Genomic DNA, 27559 nt, shown 5'->3' on the forward strand with positions numbered 1-27559 from the left:
CGCCCCGAGTAAGGCACATCCAGGTTTTGTTTGGACTAGTCGTTTCCGATGTCTTTACTTCCTGCTGCAGATCTTGTTATACGTAAAGCCTCAATGTCTGAATATGTGTCCATCTTTAGAGTTATCTAACCAAGAGGAATCAAATAAAGCTCAACATATGTTCCATCAATTGGTTTGTGGCGATAGACAACATCCTGTCCTCTCAAACATTGTGTAACTGTGAGAGATAAACAAAGCATATCGGTAGTTGCTCAAATATCATAAATATTGAAAAGTTTTGTTAAAATACTCATGTCATTTGCCCTAAAGTTTACCTTGGCTATTATTACAGTTACATAAGTATAGTCACATATGGCATGTACTATATACAAAAAATACCTCATTCATTTACTGATTATTATTGTATTGAAAAATTACTAATTACAAAAATTGCAATCGTAGAAATAGTCAAAATTAGCAAACATATTCTGTTCTCCAAGATACTGTACAAGGTGGCCGTACCGCCTGGAGACAGGATTGTATCAAGGATTCATTGGGCAACAGCACCATGGGATAGCCTCAGATCTTAACCCACTGGATTTCATTTTTAGGGATTACGTCCAATCTCAGGTTTGTGAAGTGAAAGTCATAAACACTGAGCTGCTGATTCAGTGTAGAATTAAAAGGTGTGCTGCTGTGAGTGTAATTGACAATTTACCTTAATGTGCTCATCAATACTTCAAACGTCGCTTGCAAATCTGTATTGATTCAAAGGGAGAAAATTTTGAACTTTTTATTTAGTTTATTTGTATATTATCAAAATAAATCCTGATTAGAATCTCATGTTCTCACACTTTATGTCTACCTTGTATTATGGAGGACTACGTAATAGCGGTTTAACACCAAGTAACGTGATGACATTGATGTAGGACAGCAGTATTTGCTAAACCGGTGTATGTGTCGCCTACAGCTGCGGATACCACTAACACTGCCTGGGGTGAGGGCGAATCGGACATGCACAGTATAGACGTAGCTACATAATCCTTGTGGGGTCAGATACTGGTAATTGATTACTTACCAAACTTAACTACTATATTAAGTTTTATGGTAGGAAAAAATATGTTTATTACAGTTTCATTAGGACGGACCCGATATTGGTAAATGATGAGTAATAGAACTATTATTTTGAATTCGAGGAAATGTCTTTTGTGTTGTTCCAATAATGTCTGAAGAGCGTGATATTCATGGCGTTAGTACTTACACTAATCATCAACAGTTAAGACTTATGAAAGATAAATCTATCTTATTCCATCATGGTCACTGCACGTGTCACCAAAAGTTGATATTTTGAAATTAATAGTAATGGATTTTATATTTTATGATGTGTGAAATGGAAACAGTCATGAAATGTTTCCTGTATCGCCTTTATACGTTATACACGTTATATACGTTATACATTCCTATTTTTTCAAGATATTTTTATATAAATTGTAAGATGAACCAAAGTCTAAAATCTTAAAGCACAAGAGTAATAGCTAATTATTACAGCTTAGTTATCGACGTATCCACCCTGTGGCTAGCATGATAACAACACGCCAATAATTCATTACTTCACTGTAATTAAAAACGAACTTTGAACTATGAACTTTTACATTGAATTGTGTTTTTTTCAGGTTTGTGTTATAGAGATTATTTTATATCTCGTGATACCGCAATTACGTAATGGATATTTATTTATTAACGGACAGAGAAATGATGAGTCATACTTTGTCTCCACAGCACTTTGACATTTGATTTTGAATTTAAGGTAATTACAGAATTTCCTCTATTATATATCAACCCTTCAGTAATGGATACGGAAACTCGTTTGATTTCCGTCGTGTTAGATAGTGTCAGTAAGCGTTAGATAACTGTTCTAACTTGCAGACAAAAAATGGAAGGGTTTCCCCGCACATTAACGTACTGTAATGCCACAAATGCTTTATATTTGTCTCAAATTTATAATTACTGTATACACAAATCCAAAGGATCACAGGTAGCGTACACTTTTTTACCAATTTTGAATGTTAACTTTGGGTTCAAGGTCAATATCTCTAAATGGTTCTTATCTCCCCAGACTTGGCACCCGCAGTTAATGTGTGTGTGTGTGTGTGTGTGTGTGTGTGTGTGTGCATCATAGGAAGTTAGAAAACAGGAAAACCTAACCTAACTTTACCAAACCTACTTTAGGTATAATTTAGCTATCTTGCATTGGCAAACAAGCTTAAAAGAAAGAACTACCTGTACTTGGCCAACTGTCAGTCGCTTTTTAGAGATTAGTTGACGATTATCCATATATATATATATATATATATATATATATATATATATATATATATATATATATATATATATATATATATATATATATATATATATATATATATATATATATATATATATATGACACTTAAAACCTCACACCTTGAAACTTTCTCCGAGACAGGATCTTGTACGGGGTAATCAGCAATATTTAGTCATTAAGATGTATATCTCCTGTTTTATTCACTTGTAGTTTGTACATATTTCAAAGGTCAAAGACACTTAATTTGAGCGATGAAGGTTAGAGGCACCTTGAGGGTTCATTAATAAGGTTGATTTATGTACAACATACGTGCAGGACCACCTCTCTGTCCTGCTTGGGAACTTAACCTCACGCTGGACTGTTGTAGGATGCGACTTGAATAACTTGTATAGTGGATAAAGAAAAAAATATAGGAAAGAACTAAAAGTTTCTTTATTCCTAACTCTAAGGTTTCGGCTACACAGAACCCACAGGTATTCTCTGTGTAGCCCAAAACGGTAGAGTTAGGAATAAAAACTAAGCTCTTTCCTGTGTTCCCTCCCACCAATCAGACACCCAACAGTACCAAGCAAAGAAGTTGTCATGATACACTTGCAGTTCTCGTAGGTAAACATCACTAAACAGTCATAAAGAACATACGTAAAGGTTATTCTAGAAATTATCCTGAAAGACAAAAGGTAAACACTGTTGATATAAGGAGTCGCTGTGACCTACGGCGTGATGACAGTACCTGAAGAAGGGAGGGATGATGACAGTACCTGAAGAAGGGAGGGATGATGATAGTACCAGTACCTGAAGAAGGGAGGGATGATGATAGTACCTGAAGAAGGGAGGGATGATGACAGTACCTGAAGAAGGGAGGGATGATGATAGTACCTGAAGAAGGGAGGGATGATGATAGTACCTGAAGAAGGGAGGGATGATGACAGTACCTGAAGAAGGGAGGGATGATGATAGTACCTGAAGAAGGGAGGGATGATGACAGTTCCTGAAGAAGGGAGGGATGATGACAGTACCTGAAGAAGGGAGGGATGATGACAGTACCTGAAGAAGGGAGGGATGATGACAGTACCTGAAGAAGGGAGGGATGATGACAGTACCTGAAGAAGGGAGGGATGATGACAGTACCTGAAGAAGGGAGGGATGATGACAGTACCTGAAGAAGGGAGGGATGATGACAGTACCTGAAGAAGGTAGGGATGATGATAGTACCTGAAGAAGGGAGGGATGATGATAGTACCTGAAGAAGGAATGTGGTTCTCACTTTTCGGAATAAGTAACTATCGTTTTCGTAAAGTGATACAGTAAAAAATATGAAGAGGCCTTTCACAACACGTTGTATGAAATCTATTTATCATTGTGGTGCGTCAGCTGGTGATATAGCTGGCGAATTAGATTCCGAAGGTACGTACTATAGCTGGCAGCCTTACAGTTGTTCTGTGTTGCCGAAGAATTATAGCTGTTTGTACGGCGTCTGTGATTCCAGCTTTTCCCAACATGGGTCCAAGTGTCGTAATCATTCACGCACAAACAGTTTATATTAGTTGATAATTGCACGACACGACCACCAAACAACACCGCAATTGTGGGAGGTATGGGGGGGGGGAGACTGACTGAAAGATCGAGTGATAAGACAAACACCCTGTGTGACTGTAGGAGGAGGGGGGTGGAGGGACATGAGAGTTAGGAGGTTGGGTCTCATATCTCCTCTCCTTCCTACGTACATATAGTCATGGGAGGGGGCGAGGGGAAGTGTACAGTTGTTCTCCATTAAACAAACGAGTATAAGCCACTTTATGCCTCGCTTGTGTGTATAGATATGTCCCCCCCCCACCTCCCTCTCGTCAGACACAGGGCCAAGCGGCGGCACACAGTCAGAGCCACTACCATAAGCGGCCTTTAAAGGTTAAAAGGCCAGACATGTCCCCCCCGCAAAAAAATTGACCTCTTCTGACCCCGCAACTTTGCTCGGGTCATGGGAGGCCACAATGAAGGTGGAGTGTGGATGGTGGTAAGAGGTAGTACGGAGGAAGTAGGAGGTGGAGTATAGAGGGAGGGGGGGGGGGGTAGTGTGGGGGGACACACACACACAGTCCAAGGCTGCGGGTCACAAGGGGTACATACAAAGCTCTCAATAAGGGTTCAGTAGACGACAGGAAAAACATTGATATATTGTAAAAAATCTTGCCAAACATTTTTTTGTTTGGTGAATTGAACAAAAAAAAACCCTATTCGCAATATGTTCATTTTGTTATGTCCTCCGCTCTCATAGACGGTGTGAATTATGGAGCTTCAGCTGTGTATTGCAACTTAAATGGTGTTTCACTAACAATTTACTTTGAGAAAGTCATATGTTTGTCAGTAAATTAATCCAATCTTTCCAAGAATTGTTATAGGAGTGGCGGATGCGGGTTCTAATGGAAGCTAATTTGACGACGCGGTACCTGTAAGGGCAGTTAGTTCCGCTTGCCGTCACCAGATGGGAGGAATGTCGGTGCTAGGTTGCCAAAGTTAACTGATTTTTACGTTACATGACTCGCACAAAGTCTTAGCTAAAGTTGTGCTTGTGTCCAAAAAACGTCATAAATTGTAGGAGAGAACTACCGGTGCTGTTTCTTTAACGTTACTGCTGATAGGAAGTAAATGGTTATCTGGTAACAGACACCAACTACCAACCTTGAAAACTTGGCAGCAATGCCTGGCGTCTCACTTTCTACTCTGACACAAATACGAGGTGGCACTCTTTCTGCGTACGAACCAAGGAAACTCAAGACATTTGTTTCCCACAATTTTGTGACCATTTTATATATATATATATATATATATATATATATATATATATATATATATATATATATATATATATATATATTAACAGACAACACCTTGATACATGTATTAGACGGAATCACGTGTTTTCATTGGAAAATTACTTGTACTTGCCAGTAAAACATCCAAAATACATATCAGGCAACATTTATGATATATCCGACACATCTATGTATAGAGTACATGTAAGTCAACACTCATCCATAACTATACACTCGAAGATGACCCAGCCGAGAAGATGGTGTCGAAATTAAACTGAAACTCTACCTGAACTCTGAACCATCTCTCGCCTCTCTTTTGGGGACGAGTTGACTGTGTGAGTGTTTTGAGTGAGTGTTGCGAGTCATTGCTGTGAGAGCGTGATTCGTAGAAGTCCCTACGTCAAATGTCCTCGTCAATGGAAATGCAGTTGACTGACTTAACTTAAAGCATAGAAATACCAGCTGGAATGGTACCTCTCTTATACTGAGTCTCTACCTTAACTAGATACGTTCACTTAGCATCAGTTAGGAGACAAGGCAGAGTGTATGAGAGCGGGGGACTGACTGAGCTATGTAGAGCAGCGTATATGAACGATGGTGGTGCAGGGTTAGGTTAGGTTAGGTTAGGTTATGGTGCTGGTGCCGTGTTAAGGGTTAAGGTTGGGAGAGGGTTATGGTGCTGGTGCTGTGTTAAGGGTTAAGGTTGGGAGAGGGTTATGGTGCTGGTTCTGTGTTAAGGGTTAAGGTTGGGAGAGGGTTATGGTGTTGGTGCCGTGTTAAGGGTTAAGGTTGGGAGAGGGTTATGGTGCTGGTGCCGTGTTAAGGGTTAAGGTTGGGAGAGGGTTATGGTGCTGGTGCCGTGTTAAGGGTTAAGGTTGGGAGAGGGTTATGGTGCTGGTGCCGTGTTAAGGGTTAAGGTTGGGAGAGGGTTATGGTGCTGATGCTGTGTTAAGGGCTGTGCGGGACGGAGGATCAAGGGTTGTAGACTATCGTAAAGTCTATGTAGAGATAATTAAGGGCAGTGCAGAGAGATAGTCAAGGGCTGTGTAGAGATACTTAAGGGCTGTGTAGAGATACTTAAGGGCTGTGTAGAAATACTTAAGGGCTATGTAGAAATATTTAAGGGCTATGTAGAGATACTTAAGGGCTATGTAGAAATACTTAAGGGCTATGTAGAAATACTTAAGGGCTATGTAGAAATACCTAAGGGCTGTGTAGAGATACTTAAGGGCTATGTAGAAATACTTAAGGGCTATGTAGAAATACTTAAGGGCCGTGTAGAGATACTTAAGGGCCGTGTAGAGATACTTAAGTAGAGATACTTAAGTAGAGAGGGCTGTGTAGAGATACTTAAGGGCTGTGTAGAGATACTTAAGGGCCGTGTAGAGATACTTAAGGGCTGTGTAGAGATACTTAAGGGCTGTGTAGAGATACTTAAGGGCCGTGTAGAGATACTTAAGGGCTGTGTAGAGATACTTAAGGGCTGTGTAGAGATACTTAAGGGCCGTGTAGAGATAGTCAAGAGCCGTGTAGAGATACTTAAGGGCCGTGTGGAGATACTTAAGGGCTGTGCAGAGATATAGTCAAGGGCCGTGTGGAGAGATACTCAAGGGATGAAGACCATTATAGAGATAAATTAAGGGCTGAAGGACTAGGAGTAGGGGATGTCAAGGGCTGAGGCGTAGAAGGGCTGTGGGCGGGTGTGGTCGGGTGGACATCGGGGTTGGTGGCCAGAACAGAGCCCGAGGCGGGTCTACCTGGCCTGGTGGTTGGTGAACTGACTGGGTGTTGCTGAACTGAGGCCCAGCACAATGGCACTGGTTGGCTATGTTGCTGAGATTGCCTAGATCGTGGCAATGGTGTGTAGTTGTGAACATATGGTCGTGCAGATGGTGGGTGTGTGGTTGTGAACATATGGTCGTGGATATGAAGATAGATAGATATAGGAGTGATGAACATGTGGCTTGTGGCAGAATAGTTAAGAACGACGTGTACTGTATGGATAACAGTTGTGAACAGCAGGTGTATAGTGATCAAGTGACCTGGGTGTTCACTGGTAAAGACCCTCTACCCAGAATATACTCGTAATGCTAACCCAAGACACATCGGCCGTCTGTAATCCTCAACACGATACTATGGTCCCCAGTATTCAATATACGGTCCTAAACGTACTGTATAATTAACACCCTAAGCACTCTTGGTTTTCAATTGATCATTTAAGTGTAAGTGGCACATTAGGCTATTCTTAGCTTGGGTACACTTACGAGGTCACACAGCTCAGAACAGATCGTCTCACTGTTAGTATGCAGGAAGCTCACCCCTTCTGCAGGTCTCATGGTTCACATATTGAGTGTTGGCACTATAGAATTCGTAAATAGGTCGAACCTTATTAGTACAACTGTAGGAGTTTCGACTTTCTAATCTCACATGACAAATGTTATTGTGATAGTTGAGTAATGTTTATAATGTTTACCTTACTTATCGACCCGGCCGACTCTCTGGTGTGTCACTGGAAATTGTTTACTGCTGTACCTCGTGCGAGTAAATGTTCTCAAACTGTAAGTCTTTGCGTTAGTTCGGTCGACTTTACAGGTAGTTACTGTATATTACGAGTCTCCAAGACGCACTGAACTATTCTTAGAACGTTCGACATTATCTTTCACTCTTTACCTGCTGAGTGGTTTATTATAATAATGATTATAATGATAATAATAATGATAATAATAATAATAATGGGAGTGGCATGACCAGCATCAGGTCAAACAGGTAATAATAACAGCCACAAGTTTGAAAATTGAAAACAAAAAATCATTCGTACATTTGCAGAAGCTGGGTGTTGTAGCAGGTGTTGTTGGCTGGGACTCAAGATATCCCAATCACGTGTTTTCCAACTGCCAAGTCGTGGTATATACAGCAGAGTACATAACCTGACTGTACTGTACAAATGTTATGCGTACCAGTCTCCCATATGATGAAGTTCTCTCTGTGTTCCGTTTGTACACACACACAGCTACACACATAAACACATACACACACATTATACACTATACACACACGTATGATTATATTCTCCGGGATGTGTGTGTGTGTGATACAGTATTAGGTTTTGTTTATCAGAAGAATGTTCATTATTGTGAGTGAAACAAAGGTCCTGAAGTCTTACACCATCAACAAAAACGATGCTGCGTGACGTCAACTGTGTGTGTATGAGTCAGTGTATGTCATGAAGTAACTAGAACTGTGTACACATTTGTTACTGATGTTGCCCTTTAAATCTTCCTTGTTGACACTGACCTTGGTCCACTTGTAATGGCTCTGTGTCAGCTGGTGAGTGGTCAACAGGACGGCATTCACACACTCAAGCATTATTTCTTTCACACACTCAAGCATTATTTCTTTCACACACTCGAGCATTATTTCTTTCACACACTCAAGCATTATTTCTTTCACACACTCGAGCATTACTTCTTTCACACACCCAAGCATTAATTCTTTCACACACTCGAGCATTACTTCTTTCACACACTCAAGCATTAATTCTTTCACACTCATTTCAGTTCCATGACGAGATAATGGTAGTTGGGTTTTTCATTACACACACACACACACACACACACACACACACACACACACACACACACAGATAAGTCCTCCGCTCATCAGTGAATTCATGGCGGAAAAAAAATCAAGAAAATATTAGGTCTAAACGTGATGTTATGCCGATAATATCGTAGTTAACATTCACTACTGCGTCTCTCATTTGTCGAGGTATTCTACCATGTTCTTTATCATAATACCAGAAGACGTTTGAGGCCCACCACTTAATTTTCTATTGTGTGTTTAATATTTTGTTATAGTTTTCCTCGGTGATTAAAGATTTTAGGTGAAGAGCTAGGTCAATAAACTGTTATTTACACGGTTTCTCTGGGGAAGTCGTACGATAAACTACACGATAGTAAGGTGGCTGTGTTTCTTGCAGGACACAACAGTACACACACACACGATGGTTAGGAGCTACAGTATGTATACGAGGATACCGGGTCAAGTTTTGGTTGATGGAGATTGATTTATGGGTGACTTAGCTTTTTTAGATTGGGATATACTCTACTGTACATGCAAAGTTATAGGAACAATTAAGCGTGATAGGATACATACATAACCACATTTTACCTGCGGGTCTTCTCTGCGGCCTCAGATCTCTGTAAAAAGAAATATTGTATTAGTCATGTTAACTGTGATACACGAACTCTGCTATAATACTCTATGTTATATTATTACCTCAATCATGTACAAACACTCTATATTAGGAAAGTAAGTAAATCACATCTCTATATTTTCTCTGTATTTGAGCTGTAAGTTTTATTTCAGCCTTGAAGATGTACAAATACCATATGTTAAATATATTAAACTTCCCATAATAGTGGTGAGCAAATATTTTATTCAACCTTAGTTACTGGTGTACACGAGAGGCGTTCATAGTGTGTGTGTGGGGGGGGGGAGGGGGGGCACAAGTAAGTGTGATCCTTTAAGGGTAAAGCTCTCTGTTTACATTGATTTTAGGGTCCTAGATATTGTGAAAGTCTACTACACAACCTTCAAAGACTGCCCTGACAACTATGAACCCCCTAAGTGGCCCCTTAGCTAATAATTAATACAGAATATAATATTTTACGGTTATTATGATTCTTCTGAGTAAAATGTTTTGTCATCCGAGATATTCACAATGTTATACCGAAACTAAACACACAATGGTGTGCTCCTGGAGGCAGACACATTTAGATAACTACTTAGTGCAGCATTAAAATCACTGGTGCTGCAGGTGGCACAAACCAGTAGTCCTGTCCCACCACACCCGCTGTGTGCACGATAAACTTTATGTACAAAAATTAATAATTAATTGTTTCTGAATTATAATTTCTGTAGAGTAAGTTGTTGCTCTCCTTTACACGTTATAAGGCCATATTCTCACCCTCAGGTAAGTTAACACCGGTTGTCCTCTGAAGTCTTGTCCTTCATTTAATAGGAAGATAGTGAAACATTTGGCCACTATAGGTACTGTCTTAACCAAGAGTGTGCTGTGTAGTTTAAACGTGAAAGCTGTTACTTCTCCTTTATATTGCATCTTCGTTAATGAAGGAACGGCGTACACACACACACACACACACACAGTTTTAATAAGACAACATTCATATTCATGTGATTTAGATATTAAGTGAATTCCTAGTTAAAAGCGGTAGATTGAGGCCCAATCATGCATAACAGCTTTCCAGAGTAATGACTCGGCAGTTCACACGCTGAGGCCAGTAACCTTTCTCAAGAGTAACTACCAGCCTTCACTCGGTGCAGGAAGCTGGTAGACTCACCGCTGCTCTACACTCGTGTGCTAAAGAGATAAAATCGTAGTATGACTCTGACGTTATAAAGACACAACTGAGGTTATAATACTTTACTCAGATGAATATGGAACCAATGACTTACGCACACATCTATCTATCTATCTATCTATCTATCTATCTATCAACAGGTAATCAAATAAAAAAAATGAGAGACACAAACGTTCCAGCTATAGTGTTGTTAAGTTTACATCTTGACAGGAGGAGGCACGGGTGAAGGTGTGAAGTGGTTGGTACTGTATGTTTCATTTTTAACTCTGGTTTCCTGCATGTGTGTGGGCGACCAACACCACCCTATAGTCTAAGCCTCAAAACGCAGCTGTCAGTTTAGCTAAATAAGGATAACTTGTAGTTTTTATTGCTGTAACATAATGGTAGTATAATTAGTTTTCATATTTTGGTAATTTGCCGTTTCCTTTGAGATGTCGTTTACTACTTTAAGCCACATCTAAATTAATCTATAGGTTAGGTTAGGTTCGGTTAGGTTAGGTTATATTAAATAGACTAGAAAAGTTAGCTATGATGCTGATCATTGATTGTGTGTATCACGTTTATCAGTATGATCAACCTTATATACACACAAACCAGTTTAAATCTTCGAAGGAATAAAAAAAGAAGAATTATTTTTTTTTTATTTAGTGTGGTAAAATATTCACTCTCATCGTCCTGCTGCACAGACGACCGATAAATGAGTGACAACACCAGTAGTATGGTGAAGTAAAGGCAACAGCAGGGGGAGTTAGCCACGAGTATTGTGGGTAACATACATAAACATAACCAAGGAAGGCCGGGTAGTGCCGTGACCACACACACTCACTCACTCATCACCCAACCACACGCTGTTAATTATGGCGCGACAAACCACTCTTGTTATCTCTCAGTTAATATTGTGGTCGGCATAAAAAGTCCCTCTGACCAGCTACCTTATTTGTATACACGTTTGTTTCAGTCCCGTGGCTATCCCAACATTTTTTTTTTGCCTCAAACACCGCGTAATTCTGTTCCTCCGTCTTAGCGCCACGCCACTTCTTACCGAGGGACATCTTCCTTGGACTGTGTCAGGTAAAGTTGTGAAAGTTGAAGCTCGATTTGAGGTGTTAGGATCATTTGGGTAATTATAGGAATTATTGTCGCCATTAAAGCATTCCATTTGGGAACCTGAGTTGGGGTAGTGTGGTTAATTATTATTATTATACTCTGGTGCCATTGTGAACTACGCCATTACCGCCATTACTACCATTATAAACCACTCCATTACTACCGTTATTAACTACGCCATTACTACCATTATGAACCCCGCCATTACTACTATTGTGAACCACGCCATTACTACCATTGTGAACCACGCCATTACTACCATTGTGAACCACGCCATTACTACCATTGTGAACCACGCCATTACTGCCATTATGAACCACGCTACCATCTTGCCAGCCCTCACCACCATTACCCTAAGCTATTACCACAACAATCAACCGTGACAACCCTCACTACTACCACCATCATTATCTATCCCCCTTGTTCAACCTTCACCCCACCACAAACGTCAACAACCACCACCACACACCACCACTCACCATCACCACCCACCATCACCACCACCACCACACACCACCACCAACGGGGTGTGGAGGAGTGCGTGTAAAGGAGGTACTTTCTCTGTTGGCCTCAATACTAGTGAGGAGTAACCACGTGGGTAAGGCCTTCACCTTGGTCGTTGAGACGGCTTGGACATCGTGTGGTGGTGTTGGTGGTGGTGTTGGTGGTGGTGTGGTGGTGTTGGTGTTGTTGGTGGTGGTGTGGTGGTGGTGGTGTTGTTGTTGGTGGTGTGGTGGTGGTGTTGGTGGTGGTGTGGTGGTGTTGTTGGTGGTGGTGTGTGTGTGTGTGTGTGTGGTTGTGGTTTAGTGTACCAGGACTCGGTAGGTGGCCACCTCCTTGTCTCTTGTGTGTGGTTGATGGTCTGGTACTCCCACAGGTTCCCAGAGAACCCCTGAACTTCACACAGTCAAGTAATAGCTCTAGTTTATGTGTCGTAAACTCAGCCTGTACAGTATCAAGATCACGGACACAAACCACTGCCTCTGCTGCTCTCACTCGTTAACATAGAACTTCTTAGGTAAACAAATGCCAGGATCAGCCTTGGCATGACAACAAACATCCATCTTTAGTATGTAGGGACAACAAGTGTATGTGTTGTTTCCTGTTTATTGAATTAAATAAATTAAACGAAACCGTTGTAAATGTTTGTTTACGTGACCTGCAAGGAGACAAACAATAAAATAAAGTGTGTGTAGATATGCGTAAACTTTAACATCTGTAAACACATATAAAATAATTAACTGAATAGTTAAAATTTTATTGAAGTCAAACGAGACACTTGGTAAAGCACCTCGCAGAATGATCACAATACTAAGTGACGCTAGTATGGTAGGTCATGTAGTAAAAACCGGAAGGTAAATTCTAAAAAAAACAGACTACACGTTCACAACGATAAAGCAAAAAATCAGTACGAAAAACGACTAAGTATCTTCAGCTAAGTATTAAGACTCATCTAGTGCGAGGCTCTTTCACTAACACCAACGAGAGCCTCAACTTTGAATACGTTACATACCAAAAAAAAAAAAAGTGGTGGGCAAGTTCAATGACCCGGCTCCCTCTCCTGCCTCAACCACCTGATGATGAAAGCAAAAGAGTTCTAAACCACATGTACCGATTCAGACGGAGTTCCTTGCCCTTCGTGGGTGAAATCGACAGGTGTGCTACGTCAGTATCCAGTCTGAGGAACAGATGAACGCTTTCTCCGTCACAACCGGACGTTGGCCTCCCTCCTCGGCCAGTCCTTCTTCCCTCCTCCTTCGTTCTGCCCTCCTTGCACATTTTCTTCTCATCTTTTGACTTTCACACCTTCTTCGGCAGTTTCTCCCCCCCCCCCCTTCCCCCCAGCTTGGTCATCCTCCGCACTAGTGACCAACTCTCCAGCGGTAAGTTTATTCTCTGCTGCTTTATGGTTTACGGACCACCAAGCTGCCGCCACATGGCTACTGTCCGCTACATTTAAACTGGCACATTTTATTTTTTTATTTCTGAGATAATTATGTTACTGATTAATTTAGACATCTGACAATTGGTGTTGCGGAAATAAGATTTTTTTTCTCTCTAGAACGTCCCGGCTATTACTCATAACATTGTATATAGACTGAGTTAGAGAAATGTCAATCGCACGCAAGAGGCAGTAGTGTAAACAACCTTAGGTAGGTGTGAGTTTGTATGAAATGTGAATGTTTAGTGAGGCCATTGACTCGATGGCCAGACACCAAGGGTTATAGCCATGTAAGATAACTTTAGTGGAGATAGTGGAAGCGTCACTGAAGATGATGATGAAGTATTTAGTTTAGACTATTGAGAAATTCCTTACTTGCAGGTTGAAAGGTTTATCGTAGAAATTACAAATATTCTTGATGTTTCTGAAGAGTTGAAATTGATTATATATTTGTTTTCTCTGGAGAGTTCCCCCAATTTTACTAAAACTCAAATACTCAGAGGTTTAGGTGAGTTATTAAAGGTTTAGGTGAGTTATTAATGTTTTAGGTGAGGTATTAAAGGCTTAGGTGTGGTATTAAAGGTTTAGGTGAGTTATTAAAGGTTTAGGTGAGTTATTAATGTTTTAGGTGAGTTATTAAAGGCTTAGGTGAGTTATTAAAGGTTTAGGTGAGTTATTCAAGTTTTAGGTGTGGTATTAAAGGTTTAGGTGAGTTATTAAAGGTTTAGGTGACTTATTAATGATTTAGGTGAGTTATTAAAGGTTTAGGTGAGTTATTAAAGGTTTAGATGAGTTATTAAAGGTTTAGGTGAGTTATTAAAGGTTTAGGTGAGTTAATAAAGGTTTAGGTGAGTTAATAAAGGTTTAGATGAGTTATTAAAGGTTTAGGTGAGTTCTTAATCAGATTATCACGAGAGTCCCGCATGAGTAACTAGGACAAGGTCAACAGCGGGGTGTGTGGGTGTGTGTGTGTGTATCCCGCGGTGTGTGTGTGTATCCCTGGGGTGTGTGTGTGTGTGTGTGTGTGTGTGTGTGTGTGTGTGTGTGTGTGTGTCCCCACGGTTTGTGTGTGTTTGTCCCAAGGGTGTGTGTGTGTGTGTGTGTGTGTGTTGTGATGACGTGGTCTCCCCCCGTGTCTCCCCCTCGCTCCTTCTGTTGCCCATCCCTCCCTCCCTCTAGGCTCCTGCTCCCTGCTACCTCCTGCTCCTGCTACACCTCCTGCTCCTGCTACACCTCCTGCTCCCTGCTACCTCCTGCCCTGCCACACCTCCTGTTCCTCCTGCTCCCTGCTACCTCCTGCTCCTGCTACACCTCCTGCTCCCTACTACCTCCTGCTCCCTGCTACACCTCCTGCTCCTGCTACCTCCTGCTCCCTGCCACACCTCCTGTTCCTCCTGCTCCCTGCCTACACCTCCTGCTCCCTGCCTCCTGCTCCCTGCTACCTCCTGCTCCCTGCTGCCTCCTGCTCCCCTGCTACCTCCTGCTCCCTGCTACCTGCTGTCACACCTCCTGTCCCTGCTACACCTGCTCCCTGCCACCCCCTGCTCCCCTGCCTACACCTGCTGTCCCCTACACCTCCTGCTCCCTGCCTCCTGCTCCCTGCCACACCTCCTGTTCCTCCTGTCCCTGCCACCTCCTGCTCCCTTTACCTCCTGTCCCTGCTACCTCCTGCTCCTGCTACACCTCCTGTCCCTGCTACCTGTTCCCTGCTACACCTGCCACCTTCTGCTCCTGCTCACCTCCTGTCCCTGCTACACCTCCTGCTCCCTGCTACACCTCCTGTCCTCTGTCACCTCCTGCTCCTACCTCCTGTTATACTTCCTGCTCCTCTACACCTCCTGTCCCTGCTACACCTCCTGTCCCTGCTACACCTCCTCCCCTGCCACCTCCTGTTATACCTCCTGTCCCTGCTACCTCCTGTCCCTGTATACCTCCTGTCCTGCTACCTCCCACCCTGCTACCTGCTGCCCTGCTACACCTCCTGCTCCCTGCTACCTGTGCTCCTGCTACACCTCCTGCCCCCCTGCCCTCCTGCTATACCTCCTGCTCCTGCTACACCTCCTGTCCCCTGCTACCTCCCCTCCCCCGTGACACCTCCTGCTACACCTCCTGCTTCCTGCTGCACACCTCCTGCTCCTGCTACACTTCCTGCTCCTGCTACCTCCTGCTACCTCCTGCCTGCTACCTCCTGCTCCTGCCACTCCTGCTATACCTCCTGCCCTGCTACCTCCCCTACTACCTCCTGCTCCCTACCCACCTCCTGCACACCTCCTCTCCTGCTACACCTCCTGCTCCTGCTACACCTGCTACCTTCTGCTCCCTCTTACCTTCTGCTCCTGCTACCTCCTGCTCCTTGCCCACCTCCTGCCTTCTGCCCCTGCCACGTCCTGCTACACCGCCTCCTCCTGCCACACCTCCTGCTACACCTCCTGTCCCTTGCTACACCTCCTGTCCCTCCCTACACCTGTTCTGCTACACCTCCTGCTCCCTGCTATACCTCCTGTCTCTGCACACCTCCTGCCCTCCTGCTCTCTGCTACCTCCTGCCCCTGCCACCTCCTGTCCTTACCCACCTCCTGCCCTTGCTCCCCTGCTACACCTCCTGCTACCTCCTGCTCCTGCTACACCTCCTGTCCTTTTGCTACCTTCTGCTCCCTGCACCTCCTGCTCCACCTCCTGCTCCCTGCTACACCTCCTGCTCCTTGCCACACCTCCTGCTACACCTTCTGCTCCCTGCTACACCTCCTACTACACCTCCTGCTCCTTGACACACCTCCTGCTACACCTCCTGCTCTCTGCTACACCTCCTGCTCCTTGCCACACCTCCTGCTACACCTTCTGCTCCCTGCTACACTTCCTGCTCTCTGCCTCACCTCCTGCTATACCTACTGCCTCAGGTTGTTGTATAATGGCAACATACAACCTCTAGTTTGATGGTTTATCATAATACATAATCACAGTAGTACAGGTTAATGAACAAGTAAATGGAACAAAAAAAACAACAACAACAGTGGTACAACATTAGCACAACCATATCAGTACAAGTTAATGGAACAACAACAACAACAACAACAGTGGTACAACATTAACACAACCATAACAGTAAAAGTTAATGGAACAGCAACAACAGTGGTACAACTCATCAGGGTACAAGACACACCCTGGAACGTTGGAATAACACAATACGTAATTTGAGTGTCACCCCCTTGGCTAACAATGGTGCGTCGTCATAACACAGCCAAGGTGAACTTACTAATACGATTTAATAACACTCACTTCCGTCCCAGCACACAGCCTGACCCCGCAGTCATGTTTACCTGCAAAGAAAAGGAGAAGAATATTGTCTTGAGAACATTGCTTATAGATTGTGTCTTATTTACAACAGGTGAAATGATGTGAATTGTAACTTAAAATGGTTGTAGTGTGGGTAAGGAACTTAGTGTTGTGGGTAAGGAACTTGGTGTTGTGGGTAAGGAACTTGGTGTTGTGGGTAAGGAACTTGGTGTTATGGGTAAGGAACTTGGTGTTGTGGGTAAGGAACTTGGTGTTGTGGGTAAGGAACTTGGTGTTGTGGGTAAGGAACTTGTGTTATGGGTAAGGAACTTGGTGTTGTGGGTATGAACTTGGTGTTATGGGTAAGGAACTTGGTGTTGTTATATGTATCAGGCTGGAGAGAGAGAGAGAGAGAGAGAGAGAGAGAGAGAGAGAACATTGACAGTGTACATTATTAACTCGATACCTGTACACCTCCTAACAGAAGCTAAGGCAGTCCATCTCATAACAATAGTCTCAAGGCAAGTTTCACGTTAACAGCTGTATGGTAGGGTGGGAGAGTTGACAGCTGTATGGTAGGGTGGGAGAGTTGACAGCTGTATGGCAGGGTGGGAGAGTTGACAGCTGTATGGCAGGGTGGGAGAGTTGACAGCTGTATGGTAGGGTGGGAGAGTTGACAGCTGTATGGCAGGGTGGGAGAGTTGACAGCTGTATGGTAGGGTGGGAGAGTTGACAGCTGTATGGGTAGGGTGAGTACAAATCGAAAACCTAAAGAAACTTGAGTACAATTCCGAGTACCAACCAAGTAAGAGAGGAGGAAGGGGAGGAATATAAAGGGAAAGAAGAGAAAGATGAGGAAGAAGAGGAAGAGGAAGAGGAAGAGGAAGAGGAAGGTGGATCGTTAAAAACATCCATGCATCCACTTGCTTCACCCAAAGTTAAGAGCATAAAAAAAGAAAAAACACTGACCATGATAAAGAAGATAAGGAGGAGGAAGAGGATGAGGCGGAAGAGGTGGTGAAGGAGGAAGAAGAAGAAGGAGGAGGAGGGGGGAGGGAGGGGGGAGAAGAGGGAGGAGGATCGTTAGAAACTTTGATGCATCCAACTGGTTCATTCACCCCAACTCCCCTCCCCTCCCCTCCCCTCCTTTAGGTTTCTCCGGCCTACATAGGGGCTACTGACCCCCACCTAACACCCTCCTTCCCTCCCTCGCACTCTTTCTCTTTCAGTTTTAGCTTTTACTCTCATAACCGAAGCAGTGAGGATGAGAGCAAGAGAGAGTGAGAGGCCTCCTAAGATCGTTTTCTGGTAAGGTAGTGTATGTATGTATGTATGTATGTATGTATGTATGTATGTATGTATGTATGTATGTATGGCAGTTAGTCTGTGTGTGTAATAATGATAATAATCACAACAGTTAATAATAATAATAATAATAATAATAATAATAATAATAATAATAATAATAATAATAATAATAATAATAATAACCAAAACAGGATATAGTGAACGTGATAGTGACTGTAGACTGTATGGTAACTAGTATTGGCGGGAATAATCTGAGGCTGACTGGTATTTACGTATGGTAGCTTCTGTGTTTCCTGTTGAGTTTCTCTCCTGTGTTGTCGTCTTTGTGCGCAGTACTCCTCAAGGTTATATACGCTGTGTTTGTTAACCTGGTGATGTGTATGATGTATGGAGGAGCTGAAAAGGCTACTAAGTGTGTTGTCGTGTAGTCAGCAGTATGCATGTTATAGTGGAGATTGAATAAGACGCGTAAGCCTATGTGAGTCTTCTAGTTGGTCAGTTGCACATGAATATTTGCGGCTGACACATTTAAAGGAAGAGGAGTAAGGAGAAGAAGAAGAAGAAGAAGAAGCCATTTTCTATCACGTTTTCCCAGTCTATTATGTTCCTTCTTTGATTTATTGCAATAAGTTTCCACTAAAATCCCAACATAGGTGTTAGTATAGTGTGCTGGGATGCGCCATTACCAGCCAAGAGCCTAACATATTGACTAATGTCGTATTGAGAAATGTTATCATATTAATCTTTATTTTCGATAAGCACACACACACACACACACACACACACACACACACAGACAGACAGACAGACAGACAGACATACACACTTGGTTGGTAAGAGTGTAGGGTTGAGTTGTCGGTGAGCCACAAGTTGAAGTTAGGGCGTGACTTGGTTCCGCGATGAAAGCTGTCACAAAATAACGCCTGTGTATAAAAGATGACGGGATGAGGGTGAGTGTTAGAGTATACTGGTGTACTACGTCACAGTAATGGTTCGTACACTATTGTGAGAAGGCCAAGTTAAAAAAAGTGGTACATTAAAGTTGACTCTGATCTTGTTGCCCCCATACACACAAACAACTCTTTGTCCTTCATACTAATGGTGTCTGAAACTCATAGTTGATGTTTAGTGATATAGTGAGGGTCTCAACATTTTATCATCACGCATAGTCAGTGTCCAAAATCCGTACACGAAATGACCAATGAAGTCCATGCTGAGGCGGGACGCGGTGTAACGTGTTGGTGATGAGGGCGTCCGTGTTGTACATTCATTGCATCATCTGTTCATCTGCCCATAACTGACAATCTCTGTGTATTTAACTCCATACTCAGGTATAAAAGTTTTGTTAAACTAACGTACACATGTTAGTGAGGTTGTACCACGCTCGGCATGATCGTGAGTTTCATGTCATTGAACATGTGGGGAACAGCCAACACTGCTGGGCACCTCTGAGGGTAGATAATGGTGTCAGAAAAATAAACGTGTGTGTGTGTGTGTGTGTGTGTGTGTGTGTGTGTGTGTGTGTGTGTGTGTGTGTGTGTGTGTGTGTGTGTGTGTGTGTGTGTGTGTGTGTGTGTGTTTTGTCTTGGTGTCCGTATTGGAAATAAATACAGTTGAGAAAATTAATAACAGAGGGAAGGAGTTAGTTTAGAGAAGGCGTAAGTGAGAGTGTCGTGGTAGCTTGTGTAGATGGGATGGAAGTGAGAGTGGGCTGGGAGTGGTTGGTGATGGGTGTAAGTGAGAGTGGGGGGAGGTGGTAGGCGAGAAGGGGGGGTGGGGGATCTGACGTCAGTAGGTGCTCGTAGGAGATACAAATGGGCGTCAGGGAAAGGTGACGTGAATGTGTAGCGGGTGCAGACGCCTGTGGGGCTTAAGTGTTTGGAATTGGGTGTATATTATGAGGTATTTGGATAAGACCAGTTTGATTTAACGAGAGGAAGTAGTGTAGGTGGGGTGTAAGTGGTGTCGGGAGAGGAGCGGGCTGGGTGTAATAAGGGTGTGGAGATAGGGAAGGAGTGGGTGTCGGCGAGGCACAAGCGGGTCAGGGCCGAGGTGTGGCCAGCCCACGGTGCTGCAGCCTCTAACTCTGTCTTAAACCGTGACGCCAGTTTTAGCCTGGGGACAAAACCTCGCGGCAATGTTAGTGGTTACTTCATGAGTAAGACTTCAACCACCCACCTAGTACATGTGGGAGCTGCGCTGGCCCTCAACACCTCACATTAAACTCGGTGCTGTTTTTTTTATTTTTCTCTGGCACAATGGTCGTGTGACTTGTAGCATAAGATCTCTGTCGTATTGTTGTGTAGGTGATGCCACACACGGCTGCGAGGAGCATCGATATAAAAATTGGAGTGTCTTGTGGGAGACTCTTAAATATAAAACATTATCTTTTTCTCCAGAAGATAAAAGTTTCATTAGCCATAACCCGACGTATCGACGGTGTACGAGAGCTCCTCTTGATTATCCACAAGACAAAGAAAAGAAAAAAGAGAGAAAAAAATGAGTGCCGTGTCGAGGCCAACCAGTCTCCTCCGAGTCATGACAACAGCTACACCATCATGAGCTGAGACGCCACCACCACCACCACCGTACACTGCTCCTGTGTCCACGGTACTCCTGGGTGTCACAGCTAACAAATAACACCAAACTCTAAATATCCTAAAATTCTTCAAGCATTGCTCTGTGTCCTCAGGCATATCACGATGACCCTTATATAACTAGTGTATGACAACATGAACACACAAGGGAACATCTTGTAGAGGTAGACGCCAGGTACAAGATGTTTTAGGCACAAGGTGAAGTATGTGGGTCGGTTGACCGCCTCCCTCCCCACACAGTCACCAGTCTCAACACCAACTTGTAGGTCAAGCACTGTAACACGCTCCCACCACCACCACCACTACTGCTGAAGGTCAAGGGTGGTGGTGTTAAGGCCAAGACTACGATGTTTGAGGTGTTACACCAACACGTAATGCTTATGGTGCTTCAAGCATCGTTGTGATGGTCGTGGTGTTGACACTTTGAAGGTTACTTGTTTCGTATTTATGGTGGGGGGGTGTAATGGTCGTGGTGTAAAGCGTACACTTAAGGTCAGTAGTGGAATGATAATGGCACTCAAGTGAATGACCTTTAAAGTACATTAACAAATTACATAATGACTTTAGAAAACACTTGAAACATTATAATGGTGGTTAAGGTGAACACTCAAGCGCTAATGGTGTTAATGGTGTAACTGCCAAGGTGTTCACTGATAAGTATTGAGGTAAACACTGATAGTTGTGTGTTAATGGGTTAATAGTGGGTGTTGTTAATGGGAACAATGTAATAGTATGAAGACGTGGACATGTGTATTGAGGCGTGGACATAGGTGTCAGAGGTGGTGGGTGACAACAACAGGTGTCAGAGGTGGTGGTGGGTGACAACAACAGGTGTCAGAGGTGGTGGTGGGCAACAACAACAGGTGTCAGAGGTGGTGGAGGAGGGTGATAGCAACAGGTGTCAGAGGTGATGGTGGGGGTGACAACAACAGGTGTCAGAGGTGATGGTGGGTGACAACAACAGGTGTCAGAGGTGATGGTGGGTGACAACAACAGGTGTCAGAGATGGTGGTGGTGGGGTGACAACAACAGGTGTCAGAGATGGTGGTGGGGGTGATAACAACAGGTGTCAGAGATGGTGGTGGGGGTGATAACAACAGGTGTCAGAGGTGGTGGAGGAGGGTGACAACAACAGGTGTCAGAGGTGGTGGTGGGTGACAACAACAGGTGTGAGGTGGTGGTGGGTGACAACAACAGGTGTCAGAGGTGGTGGAGGAGGTGATAACAACAGGTGTCAGAGGTGGTGGTGGGTGATAACAACAGGTGTCAGAGGTGGTGGAGGAGGTGATAACAACAGGTGGAGGTGGTGGTGGGTGATAACAACAGGTGTCAGAGGTGGTGGTGGTGGGTGACAACAACAGGTGTCAGAGGTGGTGGTGGGGGTGATAACAACAGGTGTCAGAGGTGGTGGAGGAGGGTGATAACAGGTGTCAGAGGTGGTGGTGGGTGACAACAGGTGTCAGAGGTGATGGTGGGGGTGACAACAACAGGTGTCAGAGGTGATGGTGGGTGACACAACAGAGGTGGTGGAGGAGGTGACAACACCAGGTGTCAGAGGTGGTGGTGGGTGACAACAACAGGTGTCAGAGGTGGTGGTGGGTGACAATAACAGGTGTCAGGAGGTGGTGGAGGAGGTGACAGAGGTGATAACAACAGGTGTCAGAGGTGATGGTGGGGTGACAACAACAGGTGTCAGAGGTGATGGTGGGGTGACAACAACAGGTGTCAGAGGTGGTGGAGGAGGGTGATAACAACAGGTGTCACAGGTGGTGGTGGGGTGACAACAACAGGTGCAGGTGATGGTGGGGGTGACAACAACAGGTGTCAGAGGTGGAGGAGGGTGATAACAGGTGTCAGAGGTGATGGTGGGGGGTGACAACAACAGGTGTCAGAGGTGGTGGAGGAGGGTGATAACAACAGGTGTCAGAGGTGGTGGAGGAGGTGACAACAACAGGTGTCAGAGGTGTGGAGGAGGGTGACAACAACAGGTGTCAGAGGTGGAGGAGGAGGGTGACAGCAACAGGTGTCAGGAGGTGGTGGTGGGGGGTGACAACAACAGGTGTCAGAGGTGGTGGTGGGGGTGACAACAACAGGTGTCAGAGGTGATGGTGGGGGTGACAACAACAGGTGTCAGTATAGTGTGGCGTCGTTGGGTATTTGGCTTCAAGGGTTGGTTACGCTTGGCTGTTGGGAAAAACCTGTAACATGTTTCAAACAATTATTGAGAGAGAGAGAGAGAGAGAGAGAGAGAGAGAGAGAGAGAGAGAGAGAGAGAGAGAGAGAGAGAGAGAGATTGTTGTCGCGAATGTAATTAATTTATCTCTGGCAGGTAAATTTTCATACCTGTATACTTAAATATATGGTACAGGAGCTATTATCAGAACTGCACACTTTATATACTATACCTGATGCATTGTATTCACCCATGTGTGTGTGTGGGCGCGTGGTTATGGGTGTAGGCATGATAAATGGGCGTGGTTAGGGTGTAAGTGGGTCAGGGTGTGGGTGTGAATGGGTGTGGTCGCCGTAAGGTCACTGGCCGACCAAGTGGCCTTATGCGGGTGTTGAGGACTGTGAACCGAATACTCTTAACATAATGATACGGCAGGTTAGTAGTGGGGCACCTTAACCACCTTAACGGGGTGTTGTCTGCTGGGGAGAACACACACACACACACACACACACACGCACACACACACACGTGGCTTTGAGATATTTATTTTTGTATCGTGAGGAAAATAGTATCAAAATTACACATGCTGCTGTATGTTAGTCACCCACGGTATATTGTTACTGACACTAACACTAAAACTAGGAGGTCATGGCTGGTCACTTGTGTTCACCTGCACCGCGACATCACTATTTTGAATGTGTTCACTAAGAGCACTGTGTTGTAGGCTTAGGACTCTGCTTACTGGTACGATACTATACGATAATTAACTCGCTGACTGTTTATAAAAATTTTATGGAAAAATGAAAATGACTACTAAGTGATAGAGACCAATAGGAAGGAGTGTTATAACCCCACACGTGTACTCAGCCACGCCCCTGATGAATCACCTGTTATTATGTCTCGCCAAGATCTTTAGTCTCAGTACCGCCACAACCAAGATTATTACACACTAAAACATATACAATAGCACAAGGTGGTACATGACTACGGCAAACACACAAATCTTAATGACATAAAATCAATGGTGAAAGACGGCTGACTCGGCTGAGGTAACACCCGACACACAACATATGAGAAAGAAAAAAAAATAAAATGTTGTACTACAAATATATGCTAATACATACGAACAAATGTGCTCGACCACAGTCTAAACACAACATGCTTCATGACAATACTGTTGACGTTCATAAACAAGAGTAACAAACCACAAGGTTACGAACTTTCTTAACTGGAGCTACAGAGTGAAGAACACAACACAGGTGGTCCTCACAGCCGCACTCCTCTTACAATCTTAAGGTCTTGTTATCTTGCTTCCTTTTCTCGTTAGCTGTATCATTACTTTACTGTTTTAATATTAAGACATAAAGGTATACAGTTACACTCAATCATTAGCGGGGCCACATACAAGAGTCTTACTAGTGACAGGTACTGTGGGCACACAACACCCATGTAAAACATATGTGCTGTTGTGCAATTGTTGTGTTATCGTTAACTAAGGTGGTTGCTACAGCCCACGTTTTCATAGTGAATTCTTCCCCACTCTAATTACGAAACCTGGACCTATAGTTATTGTTAACAGTTTGTTGTTATGGGTGTAGACCACTGTCTCGGGGAAGCCACCTGCTGGAACCTGATGAAACTATGTATGTGTTCCTTGATGAGTGTGAGTGTTAAGGTTGGTGCACCAGGACTCAGGGAGGGTGATGGTGGTGCACGACAACTCTGCTGACCTCCTCCACGTCAAGAGGAAATATTGTTTGGGTGTAGGTGACCTTCATAACCTACTTATCACAATCATGTATCATCTTTCCTTTCATACATACATAATAAATGTGGGAGACATTATGTTGTGAGTTGCGTGTCCCGGTCACCACACATACCTCTGCTCACCACCGTAGGCTGCTGGACACATAACTCGCCGCCACACATTGTCTTCTCTCATAAACTTGACAATATATTATCCATTATTATACTTTGTCCAACATTTTCGAGCTTCACACCTGTGTATCGCACCTTTACCTCACTTAGTCGCCATTTTACTACGGGTACATCTCCCCCTCACCTGTCATAAATGGATGTCTCTGCTTCCCGTACAGGTACTCCACTTTCACCATTCTGTCTTCGTGTTCAGCAGGTGAAGAGGGTCATGAGGCAGGCTGTGAGGACCTCATAAATGTGTTCGTGAATTTACTCTTGTATGTGAGGTTGACGTCCAAAGAGTGAGAGAGCGCTTCACTGTGTGTACCGAGATCCACCGAGACAACACTACTGATGAGGAACACCATTAACTCTTAATTCTATGTTGATTTTTCACCACACCACCACGTCGGCACACCGATTTAGCTTCCACTAAGACACCATCAGCTAAAGGTTACCTCACGTGAAATACTCTAAGATTATATAGTAATGTTAAAGAAGAACGACACTTAGAGTTAAAGAGAGTGCAGTGAGGCGAGAGGCCGTGTCTCTTAGTTAGGCTTTTGAGGCATCCAGGTAAAGAAATATCTCATGTGAGTGGCAGACCTGCACAGTAGCTGGAGATTGGTTACTGCCTGGCTACCACAAAATTTTCTTGTTATCGTTTTACCATAAATGCTAGAGAGCGAGTTACGTGTTGTGTGGTACTCCCCTTACTGCTATAACCCTATGGGCGCCTGCATCTCTCTACCTGTGCTGTAGTCTTTATTTGATAACATTAATTGAAGTGCATAAAAGGTAAAGTAAACTTCCCTTTGCCTTAAGGTTCCAAACTCACCCACCCCGGCCTGGCAGCGAGTTCAGTGTTAATGATGGAAGATTCACTATACTTTGTTTGTTGTAGAATATAAACAATTACACACACACACACACACACATGCGCCGCCAACCACATGACCTTGCCGTCCACCGTCACCCCAGCAAATAAATATGTGGTAAATACGTGGCCTCAAACCACAGCTCAATTCCCCCCCCCCCTCCTTGTGTGTGTGTGTGTGTGTGTGTGTGTGTGTGTGTGTGTGGCCTTGAAAAGATGGTCATTCAGTACCGTACCGCCTCCTCCACTCCTTTTCCAACCTACCTCCCTCCCTCCCTTCCCTCTGTTTATTTTGTAGATGTCTATTGATTTTTCATTATTATTATTATTATTATTATTATTACTATGAAAGGATGGCTGGACAGGTAGTTGAAGGTTAACCTGAACAAGGAAAGTTTATCAGGGAGGACTGAGTCAACTTTTATTTAAGGCTGAAACACAAGACGATAAAACTAGCGATAGAAAGTTGTCAGTTGGCGTCAGGTGTCTGTCTGTATGTCTGTGTTTGTCTGTCAATCACACATGATCCTTTTGTGGACACTACATCTCCACCATTGTTATATTCAGGTTTGAGATGGGTGTTGATGATAGAGCAGTAACGCGCGTATACCACTATATTATGTCCTGGGTTCAATCCCCGCCTCGAGACCAGTGTGAGAAAGGTGTTATCCAGTATGACTCTCACGACCAAACATCACAGGTACAATACTCTAGTTTCCTCCTGTACTAACACTGAGCACTATAATTCTCCATAACAAAGTAAACACAGAACAGACACAGAATGATAAATTATTATTATTGTTGGCGGAAATGAGTCACTGTGGATGACACTGAGTCTTAGCGGTGAGTGACCTTTGTTGACCCCGGGGGCAGGTAGGTCACTCGTCTCCCGATGAGTCAGTGGTCTTGATTGAGGTCCAGTATTACTAATTAATCCTTTATTGACGAATTATAAAGGCTCACACACATACACACACATACATACACACACACACACACAGAGGAGGAGGAGGAGGCTGACTGGTATTCTTGGTGCACTGACCAGACTCAAGCTGCTGCCTCGCCTCTCTCTACCCACCTGCTCCATCCCTCCCTCCATCCCTCCCCCTTTTCTTACATCCCTCTCCTTCCTTCCGTCCCTCATTCCATCCGTCCATCTATCTCTATCTCCCTCCTTTCCTTCCTTCCTCAAACCCTCCCTCCCTCCATTATTGTCTGACAAGCAGTTTCCAGGTCACATCCTACCCATCGAGGACTGCAAACTGCAGTTATCTGGCAGCATGACGAAGTATGGCCCTCCCTGAACCTCCCTCACCCCTCTACCCCCATCCCTACCCCCTCTACCCCCATCCCTACCCCTCTACCCCCATCCCTACCCCCTCACCCATCCCTCTAACACCCCCAGGACGTCACTCGCCTTTCCTGTACACTCGTGTCTGTTGTTGACATTTTAACTCCGACTTAGTCACCAAAGGTACAAGTTAGCTGCCACATTATAATCATTAAAGTTGGTTGTTGGCACTGCTATGGTGACACTTTTACGGTGGCACTGTTATGGTGATACTTTTATGGTGGCACTGTTATGGTGAGATTGTTGTTATTTGTAATTTGAAAGTGTTAGGTGATTAATATAGTGTACTCTCGTTTGGTGGGGACTGTGTACTTCTTTGTAACATCTGTCAGTGTGTAGCGTTATAATGTCTAGTCTTCCAGTGTTGTGTGTGTGTGTGTGGGGGGGGTATAATCGACCAGTATCTTATTAATGCCTCCATGTAGTTACATTTAACATGTGGCAGTGTGGCATACAGTATAATGTTTAGTGAGGGTGGGTGATGCCAACCCACCTACA

General features: G+C 43.9%; 1 protein-coding gene across 4 annotated transcripts in view; it reads right to left on the bottom strand.

Annotated features, from left to right (window-relative positions):
- The window catches only part of LOC121866493 (transcriptional regulator CRZ1-like), a 61663-nt gene that overhangs the window by 8052 nt on the left and 26052 nt on the right, over nt 1-27559 (bottom strand). Inside the window, exons 2-3 of one of the 4 annotated variants that reach the window (XM_042366217.1) lie at nt 16842-16882; nt 9304-9332 (exon numbers count right to left, since the gene is read on the bottom strand). The gene's annotated coding sequence lies outside the window, so the exon portion shown is untranslated. Of the gene's footprint in view, nt 1-9288; nt 9333-16841; nt 16883-27559 lie in introns of all 4 variants that reach the window. The other 3 variants (XM_042366215.1, XM_042366216.1, XM_042366214.1) reach the window with 3 other exon arrangements.

This window comes from Homarus americanus, unplaced genomic scaffold (assembly GCF_018991925.1).
Source record: "Homarus americanus isolate GMGI-L3 unplaced genomic scaffold, GMGI_Hamer_2.0 scaffold16430, whole genome shotgun sequence".
Classification (NCBI taxonomy): Eukaryota; Metazoa; Arthropoda; class Malacostraca; order Decapoda; family Nephropidae; genus Homarus; species Homarus americanus.